This window comes from Oncorhynchus gorbuscha, linkage group LG23, assembly GCF_021184085.1.
Source record: "Oncorhynchus gorbuscha isolate QuinsamMale2020 ecotype Even-year linkage group LG23, OgorEven_v1.0, whole genome shotgun sequence".
Lineage (NCBI taxonomy): Eukaryota > Metazoa > Chordata > Actinopteri > Salmoniformes > Salmonidae > Oncorhynchus > Oncorhynchus gorbuscha.
In genome coordinates, this window is record NC_060195.1 from 31,766,222 (window position 1) to 31,779,198 (window position 12,977).

General features: G+C 46.7%; 1 long non-coding RNA gene across 1 annotated transcript; it reads right to left on the minus strand.

Moving 5' to 3' along the window:
• Nucleotides 1–1,602: 1,602 nt before the first annotated feature.
• Nucleotides 1,603–9,245, minus strand: LOC124011309. The gene is made up of 5 exons (XR_006834569.1): nt 7,957–9,245; nt 6,998–7,315; nt 6,489–6,528; nt 5,231–5,350; nt 1,603–3,728 (listed from the first exon to the last, which is right to left on the minus strand). It is a non-coding gene; the product is annotated as an uncharacterized LOC124011309 (long non-coding RNA).
• Nucleotides 9,246–12,977: the final 3,732 nt, after the last annotated feature.

Genomic DNA, 12,977 nt, shown 5'->3' on the forward strand with positions numbered 1-12,977 from the left:
TTTGGGAACCCCTGGTATGCACCCTTATGTTATACTAGGGACAATGTTTCAGATAGCTAGGGCTGACAGTGTTTGTATTTGTATTTATTATGGATCCCCATGAACTCTTCCTGTGGTCCAGCAGAATTAAGGCAGTTTATACCATTTTTTACCATTACAATACATTCACAGATTTCACAACACACTGTGTGCCCACAGTGAGGACATTGATTAGCCAGAGGTTGTTGATTCTGCTCTGCATAATCAAAATAGTTGCTTTGCAAGGTGTTAAAGTTCACAGTTAGTAATTGTTATGTGAATGCCAGCTGATAAGAACCAGTGGCCTGGCTTTGGCCCTAAGTGAGTGCAGGTCTGCCAGAGCCATTGTCCAGGGGACACAGGTGCCAGCCCACATAGATGCCTGCCTAGATGTAAACACATGTGTTTACTTCATGCAGGAGAGAGGCAGCCATGACGATACCCACAGACAGACAGGCAGATAGGGAGAGAGAAAGAGGCCACAAGCAATCAGGTAAGATAGTAAGAAGTGCCTTTCCAAGCTCATAGTTCATAGATGATCTGTCATAGTGTGACTCAATCTGAATGTTCAACTATGATCTCTGATGAAGCGATAGCAGCTTAAAAGTCCTAGAGGGTGTATTGCATAGTGTTATCTTCATGTATATGTTCTTATCATTTTGTATAGTTGAGGATTATTCAAAATAATCTAAAACCGTTTTTAACTGTGTATGTTGTTATTTCAGGAATAAAGGACGAGGGGGTGTGGTACATGGCCAATATACCACGACTAAGGGCTGTGTCCAGGCACTCTGCGTTGTGTCGTCCTTAAGAACAGCCCTTAGCCATGGTATATTGGCCATATACCACACCCTCTCGTCCTTTATTCCTGAAATAACAACATCCACAGTTAAAAACTGTTTTAGATTCTTTTGAAGTAGGCAAGAAAGGTCTAACTGAAATGAATAATCCTCAACTATACAAAATGATAAAAACATATACATGAAGATAACACTATGCAATACACCCTCTGGGACTTTTAAACTGCTATCGAGGTGCCTTATTGCTATTATAATCTGGTTACCAACGTAATTAGAGCAGTCAAAATAAATGTTTTGTCATACCCGTGGTCGTGGTATGCCACGGCTGTCAGCCAATCAGCATCCAGGGTTTGAACCTCCCAGTTTATAATACAGTATAATAACTGTATTATAAGTAGAAAATATGACGTTAAGTCTCAACCCATACAGTAAGTAGAGTAGCAGTAGTAACAACCTGACATAGTGGAAGTGAGGCAAATACTCGGAAATGAATCATACAGTAACAGAGAGTACCACATTGTTGTTTAATTGAATAGATCCACATTACAGTCACACTGGTATTCAGTACAGTATGAATGGCCATTGGCCCTAAGACTGATTGGACTGTACAACAGTGCGTGCTCCTCTGCCCCCCTTAGCCTTGTTAATTTGCCCATGTAAATTATATTTGTGTGTATCCTTTTCTCAAAAGTCACTAGAAATGAGCATTTAAAACCTGTTTTAAGAAGAAATCATCTGTCCGGACCCCTGTAGCAAAATGTACCCCCCCCCCCACAATGCCAGAATCGCTCCTATGGCCCTGCTTGTAGGATATCCATCATGTATATTAAATGTTTATCAAAGCCTTGTGCACATAGCCTTATTGAAACAATGACAAGATAGTTCTCACTTCAAAATGACAACCAGATCATTTCATGTTGCTCGGATAAAACGTGTCAATCTAGCCTGGCGATATTGTTTATATCTGGCCATTAGGAGTATTCTAAATAAATGCAACAGGAAACGACTCATATACAGAGGCAATGGCTTCTCGCCTGCTAATGGCTGATACATGGGATTAGAACTTTTAAGGTGTGCACTCAGGTGAGGCCAAACAATATTGAAAGGCGTTTCACATTAGGCCTACCACCACGAGAATAAATCCGTTGGGCTATTCATTTTTTTTAATCCATTAATTAATCTGAGTGTTCATATAGCGTCAACCCAACTCCTGGCTGTCCATCAAGCTCTGTTTAATGTCGCTGATTTCTTTCTGAAATGGACTTGTAATTCATTATTGATGCAATAATGAGGAGTGGGGAATGTGACTTGAATCTACAGAACAAGTCTACAGTCTGTAATGTCAGTGCTCTCTAGCGGTGGACCATTTTCTTGTTTGCACCTCGTTGATTTACTGAACATACTGTCATAGACATCCACAACCTTTGTTACTCTACAGGTCATTTCAAGGGAGGTTTTTATTCAGGTCAGTTGGTTTGAAGTCCTGTGTAGCTCACTTGGCAGACCATGGCGTTTCCAGTGTCAGGGTTGTGGGTTTAAAAAAGTGCCAATTGATTGGAAAAGTTTCATAATCATCTCTAATATCATTATACATTCTCATTTACCCTTGTATGTTTATGTACATGCTTATGTACAACACACATAGAGTCGACTCTGATCTAAGGTCAATGTTGGGTTTGCCACCAAGGCTAGGATATGTAAAAGCCAGTCTGATCAAAGAGATGTTCTTCCTGGCTGTTCTACCCAGGTTGGCTAATGTTGTGTGGGATTCACCAGTGGCTTCTCTGAGCAGCTGTGTCCTCGTCCATGATTCGTGTGAGCTGGCCACTAGCCCGGCTTCCAGGTAGCCCGGCTTCACAGCGGGCGCGTCTGACAGTTTCCTCTTGCTTTTGTTCAGGTCTGGATGGATGGAGAGAGCGAGAGATGTTCTATACATCACATTTAAGCGTCAGGGAAAAGTGGGTTAGATCTATATGGTGTTTTTTCTGATCCTTCTCCTGAGGTGGCCAAAAGCATCGTCCTTCTCGCTCCAAACATGGACACTCCCACCTCTTTTCAGATCCTCGTCAGACAGAGTCAAGAAGGTCTGCAAGTCACTCTGCAGAAAAAGGGTCATGACAGTCCTGTTGCTTACACATCCACCACACTTCCCTTATACAAGACATACTCAGAATGTTCTTTCAGTCAGCGTCTGTGCCACAGGAAACAACTCAGTCAATCCTGTTTATGGAGGCTACTTCAACAAATAACCCTCTGTGTATATACATTTCAGTTACTCCTTTACCCCAGGGGGGCACTAGCTGTTTGTCTGTCTGTGCCTCTTGCTGTTGGAACACGTCGATGTACTTCCCCAGACCCAGCTGGCTCAGGAGCTCCGGGAGGACATCTGTAGGCTGGGGTGGAGGGGCTCCGCTGGCTAGCGGTCAACGCCATCACCGTGGACATGCCTTCAAAGTAGTTACTGCAGGTCAGAAATCTCTCTGTTAGGGGTCAGAGGTCGGAAATCAAAGGTGGAAAGATCAGGGGGAGATGGGGAAGTAAAAGATTACCAGAAGGAACTGTGTTGACGGAAAGCATAACAAAGTGTTCTCACATCTCTCTGATAGAAGACATTCAAAGCAGAGCTTTGATACTGACTTCATTGAAGATAAGCCAGACACAGGAATTGCATTTCATTACATTTTCTCTTTGTCGACACACTCTCTTAGAGACACACACACAAAAGTTTGGGGTCTGTTTGTTGAAGACGCAAACACCGGGAAGGAGGAGGTGGAGAAGGAAGAAGAGAAGTTAGAGGGGGAGGGAGAGGATGAGGAAGACGGAGAGGAGAGATTGGGGAGGATAAAGACAAGGATACTTGTCTGTCAGGCTGTTCCACACTTTTTCCTTCCAATTCTGATAGCTCCTGGTCTGCAGAGAGAGAAAGAGACAGAGGAGCGAGGAGAGAGAGGAGCGAGGAGAGAGAGGAGAGAGGAGAGAGAGGAGTGAGGAGAGAGAGGAGCGAGGAGAGAGAGGAGCGAGGAGAGAGAGGAGCGAGGAGAGAGGAGCGAGGAGAGAGAGGAGAGAGGAGCGAGGAAAGAGAAAGGAGAGAGGAGAGAGGAGAGAGAGGAGCGAGGAGAGAGAGGAGAGATGAGAGAGGCGAGAGAGGAGCGAGGAGAGAGAAGAGAGAGAGGAGCGAGGAGAGAGAGGAGTGAGGAGAGAGAGGAGCGAGGAGAGAGAGGAGTGAAGAGAGAGGAGCGAGGAGAGAGAGGAGAGAGGAGCGAGGAAAGAGAAAGGAGAGAGGAGCAAGGAGAGAGAGGAGCGAGGAGAGAGAGGAGAGAGGAGAGAGAGGAGTGAGGAGAGAGAGGAGTGAGGAGAGAGAGGAGCGAGGAGAGAGAGGAGCGAGGAGAGAGAGGAGCGAGGAGAGAGGAGCGAGGAGAGAGAGGAGAGAGGAGCGAGGAAAGAGAAAGGAGAGAGGAGCGAGGAGAGAGAGGAGCGAGGAGAGAGAGGAGAGATGAGAGAGGCGAGAGAGGAGCGAGGAGAGAGAGGAGCGAGGAGAGAGGAGCGAGGAGAGAGAGGAGAGAGGAGCGAGGAAAGAGAAAGGAGAGAGGAGCGAGGAGAGAGAGGAGCGAGGAGAGAGAGGAGAGATGAGAGAGGCGAGAGAGGAGCGAGGAGAGAGAGGAGTGAGGAGAGAGAGGAGCGAGGAGAGAGAGGAGTGAAGAGAGAGGAGCGAGGAGAGAGAGGAGAGAGGAGCGAGGAAAGAGAAAGGAGAGAGGAGCAAGGAGAGAGAGGAGCGAGGAGAGAGAGGAGAGAGGAGAGAGGCGAGAGAGGAGCGAGGAGAGAGAGGAGAGAGAGGAGCGAGGAGAGAGAGGAGTGAGGAGAGAGAGGAGCGAGGAGAGAGAGGCAGAGGGATGGGGTTTGCATATATTTATCTTCTCAATGTTTTTCAATTGAGCCCATACTTCCCTCGCTTTGTTTCACTTTTCGTTCACTCCCCTTTCTCTCTCACTCTCTCCTTCCCTCTCTCCTTCCCTGTCTCCTTCCTTGTCTCCTTCCATGAGGATGAGTGGATGAGACAGGGTGGTAATTGGTGCTCACATTTTCTCTCCTCCACTCTGTTTTTCTCAGGGCAGGAATACCAACCGAGCCAAGCAGCACTGAGAATAATCATATTAATAAACAAGCTCTCACCCAGCTCAACGCCTCTCCTAGCTCGCTACAAATAATCAGGCGCTTAGGCGAAACGCTCACACTGACTCCTAAATTCCCTCACACAAAACAACCCAGAAATGATCAGACGGTATCTATTAACCCAAATGAGCATGTTGTTCACTGACTGGCCACAGAGCATTCAGAGAGGGCAGCTGCTCAATGGCTGGTAATAAAACCTGTCTGGGAGAGACTGAGAGGACAGGTCCAGCCTGTTGTAGAACCTGTTGTAGTTGTCCAGTGTTTGCCAGGTAGGGTTAGTAGCTGTGTCGGCTGATGCTGTGTAGCTCCTTGACGGCCTCAGCAGGAATGGACTTAGCTGACCACCGACTTCTTCTGCATGGCTGAGAGAGTACAGATATATCACACACACACACACACACACACACACACACACACACACACACACACACACACACACACACACACACACACACACACACACACACACACACACACACACACACACACACACACACACACACACACACACACACACACACACACACACACACACACAATTCCGATCTTTTGCTGCGTTTACACAGCCCAATTGGGGAAATTCTGGTCTGACTGGTCACAAGACAAATAATTGTCAAAAGATCAGAATTAGATTACATGTGTAAATGCACACTTCATCTATCCATACAAAAACAAACACACACATTCCCCCCCAAAAAACATGCAGACAAAGTAACTATAAATCACTCACAAACAGACAGGCAGTGGTTCAATTGGTAGGATGTTGTTGTCAGGTGAACAATGCAGATAGATGGATAGAGAACAGTGTTTGATACAGAATGCTTTGCGAAGAATCATACTGTATATGATTGTCTGATGTGTAAAAAAAAACTGTAACTAAATATATAACTGAGAAAGAGTCTTTGTGTGTGTGTGTGTGTGTGTGTGTGTGTGTGTGTGTGTGTGTGTGTGTGTGTGTGTGTGTGTGTGTGTGTGTGTGTGTGTGTGTGTGTGTGTGTGTGTGTGTGTGTGTGTGTGTGTGTGTCTGGCGCCAGTGTAAAATCAGTGGGAGTAGTAATGCTCCTTAATTATAACTTTGGCACGGTGCAACCCATAAGTGTGTCCCCTCCATCACCTCTCTGGCAATGTGCAGCACATAAATGGGTCTCTTTCAACGCTCTGGTTCATAGTCCCACATAAATGGGTTCCCTCCATCACTAATTTGAAAAACAAACCAGAGCTGCCTTGTCTCTCAAAAGCAGAGAGTGGCAAGTGACATATCCCAATGACATGCCACTAATTTGGCCAGGTGCAGCTGCTAAATGGGTCCTCTGATTTGCAATGGTGTACTGGCGCAGCACTAAAATGGGTCCCTTTTAGTGGGACTCTTCTACAAGTCTGAAAATAGGACCTTTGTGTGTTACAGAATCCTGGATAAACCAAGGGGATGTTGTTAATGAGACCTGCTGGGCTACTGTTCACACAACAAGGCAGAAGCATCAAACATTGAAAAGGTCTCACCTTTGGTTGCCAGCAGTTTCTTCATCTCATAGTCGTAATCCTGCGATACAAGGCAAAGGGGGTGAAGCTGGTAAATAAGGGAGGAAATGCAGTTAGGTTGTTCTGTGACTGATGTGTTCTGGAAGGGAACCTGATTTACTGAGAGAACGGAAGATGACTCAACCTGGTACTTCCTGTTTTTTCCGTGGAGATAAACGTAAAACCCCCTTTTAACTTTTGGGGCACCAAGTGGACAAATAATGGCAAAATCAACATCTACTGTAGTGCAAACACACACAACTCAAATACTTCAAATTTGATTGCATGAGGCTCAGAGAAAGCAAAGGGGTCAAATTAATTGGTGACACAGTCTACAGAGTCACATATAACATGTTCCTCTATATTGCTCTGGGGTTGTTTCATTTCTGGCTGGGGGGGGGGGGAGTTGGAACTCACCTCAACCATGACCAACGTGCAAACAAAACCTGTTAATGAATATGAATCATTCTAAATCAGAGTGAGAGTCTCACCTCATTCCTTGATGCATCAAAGAGAGTATCCTGAGTCTGAGTCATGTCCCTCCTCAGGCTGTTCCATCTCTCATGCCTCCCTCCTTCAACCTCTCTCAGGCTGTTCTGTCTAGTATCACTCCTCCCTCCATCGCTCTCAAGCTGTTACATCTCTCACATCATCCTCCCTCCATCTGTCTCAGGCTCTTCCGTCTTTCACTCCTCCCTCCTTCCATCATTCTCAGGCTGTTCCATCTAGTATCACTCTTCCCTCCCTCCATCTCTCTCAGGCTGTTCCGTTTCTCACTCCTTCCTCCCTCCATCTTTCCATCCAGAAGTCTGCAACAGTACAGCAGAAGTGAAACTAAGGTCAGGTCTGAGCCACATAGCGTGAAGGTTGTTTGTAGGACTCACTTAGCTAAGTAGCTCACCCAAATAATCCAAGGGCTGTGGAGACCTGATACTGGAGGGAATGAATAAATGCAATCCCTTTCTGACATTACTATTTATCATGAGAGTATTAAACAGCAGCAAACAACACTGCATCTCCAAATGCTCCTGTTATTTTCCAGAGGCACCGGAACGTACAAGCGGGACAAAAGGCTAAAGGCACATTCAATGAAGATACAGTGCACATTTATTTTAACATGTTTCCCCCTCTGAAAGAGCAGGGGCTAACTTTGCTCAAGGGTTGATAGGTTTGCCCTTATCTAAGATCAAATCCAGACTCTATCAGAACTGGCCATGATTGGGAGTCCCATTGGGCGATGCGCACAGGTTCAGGTTCGGCTGGTGTAGTCCATCATTGTAAACAATAATTTGTTCCAAACTGACTTGCCTCGTTAAATAAAAGTTCAATCAATATTACAAAAAATAAAAATCCATATAGAATCTTTGGGGCTATCCAACCAAAATCACAACCTCAACCAGTGTGCCTAAGGTCAACTTCCTCTTACCCTCCCTAGTGTGAATGTGATTACCTCATGACCTGGCCAGTTGAGTGGCGTCTCCCCTTCAGGACCCTGGAGGCTGCTCCTCTGACTCATCATCCTGACCTGGCTCAGTGACATCACTCAGCTCTGTCATCGGACCAGGGCTCTCGCCTGACAGGCCGGACAGATCCTCGTTCTCTGGGATCTGGGTAAACCGAGGTGATCTCATTGATCAATCTTGATACTGCACTGATCCAATAGCACCACCATCAGGACAACTGCAGAATCAAATCCCCTGCAATGAAACACCTTACAGCTGTATCAATCCATCAATAGAGGCTGCTGAGGGGAGGATGGCTCATAATAATGGTTGGAACAGAGCGAACGGAATGGCATCAAACACATGGACAACATGTTTGATGTATTTGATACCATTCCCCCTATTCCGCTCCAGCCATCACCACAAACCCATCCTCTCCAATTAAGGTGCCACCAACCTCCTGTGCAATCCATCATATCTCCCACTGTCAAACTCTCACAGTACTGCACTTATCTTGGTAGTCAAAAGGCCTACAGATATTGATTCTGTTATCTGATGGTGATCTCTCCACACCTTCTCCAGCTGCCTTCAGTCCCATCCTCATTCCCTCAGAGGGCAGAAACAGGCCTAGTGGGGGTGACGGGCGGGGCTTAGTTTGGGAAAGAGTGCCAATCAAAGAATCAGGGGCGGGCACTGAGCCTGAGGAAAGGAAAACCAGATTAGGATAGGACAGGATAGGACAGGATAGGACAGTGGCCTTTTCTCAATCAGATTTGCTCAACTCTGTCCTTTCTCCTCCATCCTCTCTCGCCTCCTTTTGAAAAAGGACAAAAGTAATCAAGGAGAGGTGGCGATGTGAGTGAACGTGGACAAAAATGTGCTTGTATGAAATAAGAAGCTCCTTCTCCACTCGTCTGTCGTCAGGCATATTGCGTTTACAGAGGTGGATCCCAAAATAAATGTGTAAAGGGATAAAAACAAATGTAGTTAATTGTGCCAGGATAAGTAGCATATCGTTTTAAAATGTTTTTCTCCTCCGACAGTACAACAGTTGATTCAAAGGGGGGTGTGGCAAATCTCAAAACTCTTCCGCGGTAGGACACACTTGTGCTTTCTCGCCAAAAAGAGGCTAATGAGGGGGCGATGACAGTCTTCTGTTTGCCTACTAATGAATTGACACACTCCTCGACTACTCGACCTCATTGGTTTCCGGGTCACAGAGAAGAGAGGATGGAGGAGAGAGGACAGAGGAGAGAGGACGGTGGAGAGAGGACAGAGGAGAGAGGATGGAGGAGAGAGGACAGAGGAGAGAGGATGGAGGAGAGAGGACGGTGGAGAGAGGACAGAGGAGAGAGGATGGAGGAGAGAGGACGGAGGAGAGAGGATGGAGGAGAGAGGACGGTGGAGAGAGGACAGAGGAGAGAGGATGGAGGAGAGAGGATGGAGGAGAGAGGATGGAGGAGAGAGGATGGTGGAGAGAAGGCAGTGGAGAGAGGACAGAGGAGAGAGGATGGAAGAGAGAGGATGGTGGAGAGAGGATGAGGGAAAGAGGACAGAGGATGGAGGAGAGGGGACAGAGGAGAGAGGATGGAAGAGAGAGGACGGTGGAGAGAGGACAGAGGAGAGAGGATGGAAGAGAGAGGATGGTGGAGAGAGGATGAGGGAGAGAGGACAGAGGATGGAGGAGAGAGGACAGAGGAGAGAGGATGGAAGAGAGAGGACGGTGGAGAGAGGACAGAGGAGAGAGGATGGAAGAGAGAGGACGGTGGAGAGAGAACAGAGGAGAGAGGATGGAGGAGCGAAGATGGTGGAGAGAGGATGGAGGAGAGACGACAGAGGAGAGAGGATGGAGGAGAGAGGACGGTGGAGAGAGGACAGATGAGAGAGGATGGAGGAGAGAAGACGGTGGAGAGAGGACAGAGGAGAGAGGACAGAGGAGAGAGGATGGTGGAGAGAGGACAGAGGAGAGAGGACAGAGGAGAGAGGATGGAGGAGAGAGGACAGAGGAGAGAGGATGGAGGAGAGAGGACAGAGGAGAGAGGACAGAGGATGGAGGAGAGAGGACAGAGGAGAGAGGATGGAGGAGAGAGGACAGAGGCACGAGGACAGAGGAGAGAGGACAGAGGAGAGAGGATGGAGGAGAGAAGGCGGAGGAAAGAAGACAGAGGAAAGTGGGCGTACGCCTTGTACAGTTTGAAGATGTTCCTCTTGACTTTGGTTTTGACGCTGACAAAGACCCCCAGACTCTGTATTGTCTGAGCCAGTTTACGTGGGACCGCCTCCCCGTCCTCATGCATGTCAAACATCAGACACACAGGCAGACAGTACTGTGTAATGACAAAACAAAACAGGTCACTCTTACTCCTCTCTTAGCAAGCTCTCCACAATAAACAGGCTTGCCTTTTAACCTCAAATCTGAATCAATAAAATAATCAACCAATTCATCTGAATCAATCAAAGAATCAACCAATTCATCTGAATAAATCAAAGAATCAACCAATTCATCTGAATCAATCAAAGAATCATCCAATTAATCTAATCTATCAATGAATCATTACAAAGAGCAAAGTGAACTGTGACCCTCCTCACCCTGTGTTGCTGCCTGGACAGACATACTCTCTCTGGGATGCCCTGGATGAGCAGTGAGGGGGGGTTCTGAGGGGCGCTGACCTCTGGCAGGACTAACTGGGTCTGGGTCGGATGCATGTGAGAATTTCAATAAGCATTTTTCTACGGCTGGCCATGCTTTCCACCTGGCTACTCCTACCCCGGTCAACAGCACTGCACCCCCCACAGCAACTTGCCAAAGCCTTCCCCATTTCTCCTTCTCCCAAATCCGTTCAGCTGATGTTCTGAAAGAGCTGCAAAATCTGGACCCCTACAAATCAGCCGGGCTAGACAATCTGGACCCTTTCTTTCTAAAATTATCTGCCGAAATTGTTGCCACCACTATTATTAGCCTGCTCAACCTCTCTTTCGTGTCGTCTGAGATTCCCAAAGATTGGAAAGCAGCTGCGGTCATCCCCCTCTTCAAAGGGGGGGAAACTCTTGACCCAAACTGCTTTCAGACCTATATCTATCCCACCATGCCTTTCTAAGGTCTTCGAAAGCCAAGTCAACAAACAGATTACCGACCATTTTGAATCTCACCACACCTTCTCTGCTATGCAATCTGGTTTCAGAGCTGGTCATGGGTGCACCTCAGCCACGCTCAAGGTCCTAAACAATATCTTAACCGCCATCGATAAGAAACATTACTGTGCAGCCGTATTCATTGATCTGGCCAAGGCTTTCGACTCTGTCAATCACCACATCCTCATCGGCAGACTCGACAGCCTTGGTTTCTCAAATGATTGCCTCGCCTGGTTCACCAACTACTTCTCTGATGGAGTTCAGTGTGTCAAATCGGAGTGTCTGCTGTCCGGACCTCTGGCAGTCTCTATGGGGGTGCCACAGGGTTCAATTCTTGGACCGACTCCCTTCTCTGTATACATCAATGAGGTCGCTCTTGCTGCTGGTGAGTCTCTGATCCACCTCTACGCAGACGACACCATTCTGTATACTTCTGGCCCTTCTTTGGACACTGTGTTAACAACCCTCCAGGCAAGCTTCAATGCCATACAACTCTCCTTCTGTGGCCTCCAATTGCTCTTAAATGCAAGTAAAAATAAAAGCATGCTCTTCAACCGATCGCTACCTGCACCTACCCGCCTGTCCAACATCACTACTCTGGACGGCTCTGACTTAGAATACGTGGACAACTACAAATACTTAGGTATGGTTAGACTGTAAATTCTCCTTCCAGACCCATATCAAACATCTCCAATCCAAAGTTAAATCTAGAATTGGTTCCTATTTCGCAACAAAGCATCCTTCACTCATGCTGCCAAACATACCCTTGTAAAATTGACCATCCTACCAATCCTCGACTTTGGCGATGTCATTTACAAAATAGCCTCCAATACCCTACTCAATAAATTGGATGCAGTCTATTGTTGAAGGAATTTAATTCCTCTGTTTTAATTCCCAATTAAAATGAAACACTCTGTCAATTCATAAGGATTTGTAAGACCCTTATTTTATAGGAATGGACAGAGTCCCGGTCTTAAAGTCAAGTAAAAGCCTTTAATCAAGAGAGTACTGAGTTCATACACATTTTACCACAGGTTATAACCTGAAAATGACGTCAGCGTTTTCTAAATGTTCCGTCTCTTCTTGACACTGGTAGAAAGGCTCTATAGATCTCATGCCTTCCCTCCTCACCTAGAGCCAAGGTCAGTCGGTTTAGATAAGCTGTCATGCCTTGGTCATTGTATTTTGTGTTTTTGTTATATGTTTGGGTAGGCCAGGGTGTGACATGGGTTTATATGTTGTGTTTCGTATTGGGGTTTGTATTATTGTATTTGGGATTGCGGCTGATTAGGGGTGTTGTTAGGCTTGGCTGCCTGAGGCGATTCTCAATTAGAGTCAGGTGCTTATCGTTGTCTCTGATTGGGAACCGTATTTAGGCAGCCTGAGTTTCGCTTTGTATTTCGTGGGTGATTGTACCTGTCTCTGTGTTATAGTCACCAGATAGGCTGTAATTAGTTTCACGTTCCGTTCTGTTGTTTTTGTATTTAGTTTCAGTTATTTCATGTACCGCGTTTTTCATTCATTAAAGTCATGAGTAACCAACACGCTGCATTTCGGTCCGACTCTCTTCTTTCAACAGACGAACGCCGTTACAGAATCACCCACCACTCACGGACCGAGCAGTGTGTAAACTGGCTACAACAGCGACAGTTTCAGGAGCGAAAGGAGGACGTTATGGACAGCAGAGGCATGGAGTATACGACGTGGGAAGAAATCGACAGGTGGGCGGCCGACCCAGAGAGAGTGCAGGAGCCTGCCTGGGATTCACTGCAGCAATGCGAAGATGGCTATAGGCAAATGGAGTTGAAAAGGAAAACACGGCGGCGCAGAGCGAAAACCGAAAGTCACCCCAAAAAAATGTATTGGGGTGGGGCTCAGGGAGAGTATGGCTGAGTCA